The sequence below is a fragment of the Pinus tabuliformis genome, chromosome 8, assembly GCF_031772625.1.
Source record: "Pinus tabuliformis cultivar Carrire ecotype Pingquan chromosome 8, CPIR1, whole genome shotgun sequence".
NCBI lineage: Eukaryota > Viridiplantae > Streptophyta > Pinopsida > Pinales > Pinaceae > Pinus > Pinus tabuliformis.
In genome coordinates this window covers 1,126,103,293-1,126,109,933 of record NC_142294.1, presented here as the reverse complement: position 1 = coordinate 1,126,109,933, position 6,641 = coordinate 1,126,103,293, and positions in this window count along the sequence as shown.

Sequence of the window (6,641 nt, the reverse complement as noted above, 5' to 3'; positions counted from 1 at the left end):
ATTGAAGATTTTTTTGTCCAAGTTCAATACCCTTAGACTTCTCTTGTAGGGTGTTAAGGTTAAGAAAGAAGATGGTAGTCTTATCTATTCCATTCTTACTAAGTTGGGACCAACCTACTCTAAGTTTGTTTCCACCTCCCATTCTACTAGAGAAGCCTTTATTTCTCAAGGACAAGACTACAAGTCCCCCTTTTTTGATTCTTTAATAAGAGAACAAGAAAAGCTCTTATATATTGGTCTTCTTAATCTTGGAAACTCTTCTACGAAAGCCTTAGCTACCCAAAAACAACCAAATTCAAAGAGTCCTAAGAAGCAGTATCCTAAAAAGAGTGGTCCTAAACCAAACAAGGGTCCTAAGAAATTTCAATCTCAGAATGAAAAATCATTTCAACAAAATGATAAGGCAAATAAAAACAAAGGGAAGTAGACAGATAGACATTGCTGCTGGCATTATGATTCTGGTTTGGCTCTATGGTACGGGTGTTGTACTTGATGGCAACTCACTCAAGTGGAAAAACTCTATTCAGGTTCTTAAAATAATGGAAAATAAGAGGTTCGCAGGTGCATCATTCAAAAGGTGCGGACTCACGGGTTCGCCGTCCAGGGAGTGCGGACATACCCGCAGGTTCACCATTCATAAGGTGCGGTCCCCCAGTTCACTCACTCCAATGCAGAGAAGCGCGCTCACGTGGGGTATCCTATGTTTGGCCCTTGGTTTTTAGCCCGTCTTTTATGATCCTATGGTTTTGGTCCGTGGTATAGGATCTAATTTATTGAAACCCGGTTTGGATCCCTTGTATTGGTTTTTGATGGTTTTGTCACATGGTGTGGATAAGTGTTTGACTATAAAAAGGGGAAGGAGATCACTTGGCTAGACACTTGTGAAATTTGAATATCTTAAGATCTGAATGTTTGGGTGATTGGTTTTAAAAGCTAGATCTAAATCAAGGAGAAAATTTAAGGTGAATCTATTGATAAGTCGTGATCTCTCGGGCGCATGATCAGATTTGTGGATCTGACTGACTGTGGCACATTGGAGGACTGTTAATTTGGCCCTAATCAGAGGTTTGCAGGTGATCCATGGTGCAACTGCGGGGGTACGCAGTGCAGGAGAAGACGTAGTGCGGGGGTACGCAGTGCAACAGAAGGCGCAGTGCGAGGTACACAGTGCAGAATAAAACAAGGTGCGGAGATACGCAGAGGCACAGAAGGAACAGTGCGGAGGTACACGGTTAGACAGAGAGTACAGTGCGTATCTGAGTTGAGGTACGTAGTTCAGCAGAAGGAGAAAGTGCGGTGGTACGCAAAGCAGCAGAAGGATACAATGTGGATCTATGCAGTTCAGGCACAGAAAGGCTGCGTATATCTGCAGGTTTATATCGGTAAAGTTGAGGACCTGTCTTAAAACATTTGTTGACTGTCTTTTATTTATTGCTGCAGAGTTCTAGGTTTAGATTTCTGGTATTACTTTTCTGTTTACAGCATTCTGAGAAGTTGGGTGATTCATTGGTTGATTGTATAAGGAGATTGGGTAATTTGCATGTACTTGATGATTATTTGATCTTCTTGGATCTAGTCAGAAAATTAATGAGACGTGGTCCTTAAAGAAGTAGAAGAGCAAAGGGGGTTGTAGCTCCCTTCCAGGAGAGACTGGAAAACGAGAGAGAGTTGTAGCTCTCTGCAGGTTGTAGCCTGTGTACTGGTAAAGGATTGCACTAGTACAAAATCCTTGTACAAGAAGTTTCTAATTGAAAGAAGATAGAGGCATATTGCAGCAGGTGGTTTTCACCCACATTGGGTTTCCACCTTATATCTGGTGTTCTTTGGTGTGCTTATCTATTTTTCTTGCTCTTGTTCATTATTATATGGCACTGACATAAAAATTAATGATCAATATCTAAAGAATAAATTAAAGTATAAATCTGGAAGGCATATTGAAAAGAATTTGATAATATTGATTCACCCCCCCTCTCAGTATTATTTTCAACAATTGGTATCAGAGCAGGTTCTTCAGAAGAAGCTTGATCGCTTGAAGAAAGATCTTGCATCATGAGCAACTACGAGAGGGAAGCATCAATCAGGCCACCGATTTTTGATGGGACAAAATTCGTTTATTGGAAGGTAAGAGTTACTGCCTATCTTCAATCTCTTGGTACAGAAGTCTGGGATATCATAGATACAGGGTATACTTTTCCATCAGCAACTCCTACAAATCCTGCTGAGAAGAAGAAATATGAAACAAATGCAAAGGCAGTCAATACTCTATTAGGATGTCTATCTCAATTAGAATTTGTCAAGGTAATGCAGTTTAAATCTGCAAAAGAGATATGGGACAAGATTGTTCTGAGCTATGAAGTGGATGATCAGGTAAAACGAGCAAAACTTAAAACCCTCAGGATTCAGTATGAAAATCTCAGGATGTATAATGATGAAAGTGTGGCTAACTATTTTCTTCGTGTAGATGAGATTGTTAATTGTATGAAAACTTTGGGTGAAGAAATAAAAGAGGCTGTTGTGGTTGAAAAAGTTCTAAGATCTTTGTCCCCTAGGTTTGAATCTAAAGTTTCTGCTATAGAAGAAAAGGAGAATCTACAAAGCCTTAAAATGTCACAGCTGCACGGAATTCTAACTGCTTATGAAATGAGGAAAGGAGGTCCATCAGACAGGAGAGAAGATGCCTTCAAGGCTTCAGGCAAAGGCAAGTACTACGAGTCAAGACACATGTCAGAAGAAGAAGAAGAATCAAATTTTGTCAGAAATCTTCAATGGGGTACTGGACGGTTCCGAGGTAAGTTACCTTTCAAATGCTTTGCTTGTGGAAGAGTCGGTCACTATGCTACCAAATGTCCTCACAAGGATAAGATTGACAAAGGGAAGGAACCTGTTAGATGGAACAAGAAACAGAATGCAACTAAGAAAAGTTACTACACTCATGAAGACAGTGATGGCCTATCAAATAGTGACGAAGATGAATGAGGTAATGATTATAAACTTTTAATGGCTTTTGAAGATGATGATTACATGGATGCTGTAGATGTGGATGACTTTTATGAAGAGATTTCTAGACTCAAGACATGTTTAGAAGAAAAGAATGTGATCATTGATACTCTGCAATTTCAACTTGATAAAAAAGAAAAATCTCTTGAGAAGTTAGAATGTGAAATTGTTGGCCTTAGAAAAGAAATTGAGAAAACAAAGGTTCTTAATCTTAAGTTTGTTAAAGCATCTGAAAATCTGGATGAGATTATCAATGTACAATGTTCTCCACTAGTTAAGACAGGTCTGGGTTATAATGGAGAAACATCTCAAGCATCCACCTCAAAGAGTTATCTTGATGCAGCAAGGAGGAATGAGCAAAAGCCCAATGGAGATCATCAGGTAAAGCAGGGACGAATTACATGAAGAACAAATAGAGACTACCAGGTAAACCAGGGGCAATCCATCTTAAGGGTGAACAAAAGCTACAACCAGCCATAGGTAAAAACTTCTCAATTGGCTTCAAGAATGGATGACAATAGAAATTACAATCATTTGGCTGGTAGATTTGATAATCGCAAAAGTTTCTTCAATGGTCAATGTTTCTCTTGCCATAACTTTGGTCACAAAGCAGCTCAATGTGTTGCTTATAAGACAATCATGACTAGAGAAGCTCAAAAACAAAGAAGTATGACCGGGATTACGAAAAGGACCTATAACAACTTTTCGGCCCTTGAAAATGAAATTGAATGTTCTATTTGTAATAACTTCGGTCATGAAGATTCTGAATGCAGGAGTAGGTTTCGGCAGACAAAGGAACAAGCCTCAAGCACCCGAACATGGAGAATAAAGGAACTGCAACCAGAAAGATGTGGGATAGACTTTTATGCAGAAGGACAGGAAAATCTATGGTACATCAACAGTGGATGTTCGAAGCATATGACAGGTGATAAAGAAAAACTTGAATCATATACTGCTTCAGAAAAGGGTAAGAAAGTTTCTTTTGGAAATGATACCCCTGCAGCCATAAAAGGAAAAGGCACTGCTCATTTGAAAGAAAAGGTCAAAGCTGGAAATGTTTTGTATGTTGATGGCCTGAAGCATAATCTACTAAGTTTCAGTCAGATGTGTGATCAAGGAACCAAGGTAATATTTCGATCAAATGGATGTAGCGTTCGTGATCTTGACACAGGAAAAACAGTGATCAAAGGCAAAAGAACTCCAAATAATCTATACATATTTGAAGAAGGACAACAACAATGCTATTTGAGTAAGGATGATGAACATTGGTTATGGCACCGGAGGTTGGGGCATCTAAGCTTTTCACAAATAAGGAAAGCATGCAACTACCAGGCTGTTCGTGGTCTTCCAGATATCAAAATTCCAGAAAACACCATATGTAAATCATGTCAGTTTGGTAACCAAACCAGAACTAACTTCCCTGAGAAGGAAGGATCAGCCAGGAGGCCTCTTGAACTAGTCCATACAGATGTATGTGGTCCATTTAGGACAAGGTCACCTCGAGGAGAAGAATACTTTATATTATTCATTGACGACTTCTCCAAGATGGTTTGGTTGGTACTTATGAAACACATGGACGAAGCATTCGAAAAATTCAAATCTTTCAAAGCATTGGTTGAAAATGAATCAGATCACAAATTTAAGTGCCTAAGGTCTGACAGAGGTGGGGATTTTACCTCAAATGAATTTCTCGATTTCTGTGAAGAACATGGAATAAGAAGGGAATTCTCTATAGCTAGGACTCCTCAGCAAAATGAGTGGTGGAAAGGATGAACAGAACGGTCCAACAAATGGTTCGTGCTATGCTTGATGAGTCTGGGACTCCCGCAACCTTTTGGGGTGAAGCGACATTTGCTGTGGTTGTTATCCTCAACAAAACAAATGTCCGAGTGAACAACACTCAAACTCCTCATGAGCTCTGGTATGGTGAGACTCCTTCGGTAAAGCATTTCAAAATTTTTGGGAGCAAATGCTATATCAAGAACACTGATGAACAGCTTGGCAAACTTGAACCTAGAGCAGATGAAGGCATTCTCCTTGGTTATTCTCCCCACAACAAAGCATATAAGTGTTACAATAAAAGACTTGGAAGAATTGTTGACAGCATTGATGTAGTGGTTGATGAAAAAGGATACATCCCTAGGCAAGTAAATCATGAAAATATCGAAGAGGATGAAGACTACTCTCCAAATCAGACAAATGATGAAGAAGAACATCAAGAGGCACCTGAGGAGCAAATAAGGATAAAAGAGAAGACTCCATCCAGGTATGTTCAAAAGAATCATCCAGAATCTCAGATTTTGGGGCAGAAAGAAGCAGGTGTACAAACAAGAAGAACAATTGCAGAAGCCTCAAGCTATTTGGCATTGCTCTCCTCCACTAAACCACAAAATGTAAGAGAGGCATGCAAAGATGAATGCTGGGTCAAGGCGATGGATGAAGAACTTGAGCAGATCGAAAAGAACAACACTTGGAATTGCTTCCTAGACCAACAGATAAGAATGTCATAGGGAAAAAATGGATCTTCAAAAATAAGTTGAATGAAAATGGAGAAGTAATTAGAAACAAGGCCAGACTTGTGTGTAAAGGGTATGCTCAACAAGAAGGAATAGACTTCGAAGAAACTTTTGCTCCCGTTGCTAGACTTGAGGCCATCCGAATGTTCCTTGCTCTCTCAAGCTTTCAGAAGTTCAAAGTTTTTCAAATGGACGTGAAATCAGCCTTTCTGAATGGGGACTTAGAAGAAGAAGTGTACATTGAGCAACCAGATGGGTTCATCCTTGGGAATGACCCAAATCTCATATGCAGACTAAAGAAGGCTCTCTATGGTCTTAAACAGGCTCCAAGGGCTTGGTACTACCGTTTGGACAAATATCTTCATCAACAAGGTTTTTCAAAGGGTTCAACAGATAGCAATCTTTACATAAAAATTGAAAATGACAAATTACTAATACTTGTTGTGTATGTAGATGATATTATCTTTGACAGCAATGAAGAAGCTATGATTCAAAGCTTTGCCTTGGTGATGCAGAAAGAATTCGAAATGTCTTTTCATGGAGAACTGACATATTTTCTTGGATTGCAAATCCAACAAAATGAAGGTGGGATTTTCTTGTCTCAAACCAAGTATCTCAAGAAGATTTTGAAGAAATATGGCATGGAAGATGCAAAACCAGTATGTACCCCTATGGTCATAGGATGTAGCCTCAATGAAAATGATGAATCAGCAACAGTGCACCAACCAACCTATCTATGATTGGAAGTCTACTTTATTTAACAGGTACCCGACCAGACATCATGCATGCAGTGGGAATAGTTGGAAGATTTCAGGCAAATCCAAAGGAAACTCATCTTCAGGCAGTGAAGAGAATTTTTAAGTACCTTCAAGGAACTCAAAACTATGGCTTATGGTATCCTAGAGATACAGATCTCACACTTCATGCTTATACAGATGCAGATTGGGCCGGAAGCGTGGATGACAGGAAGAGCACAAGTGGTGGTGCATTCTTTATGGGTTCCAGATTAGTATCTTGGTTCAGCAAGAAACAGAGTTCGATTGCTTTATCTATAGCTGAAGTGGAATATGTGGCTGCTGCATCTTGTTGCACTCAACTCCTTTGGATGATGCAGACCTTGCAGGATTT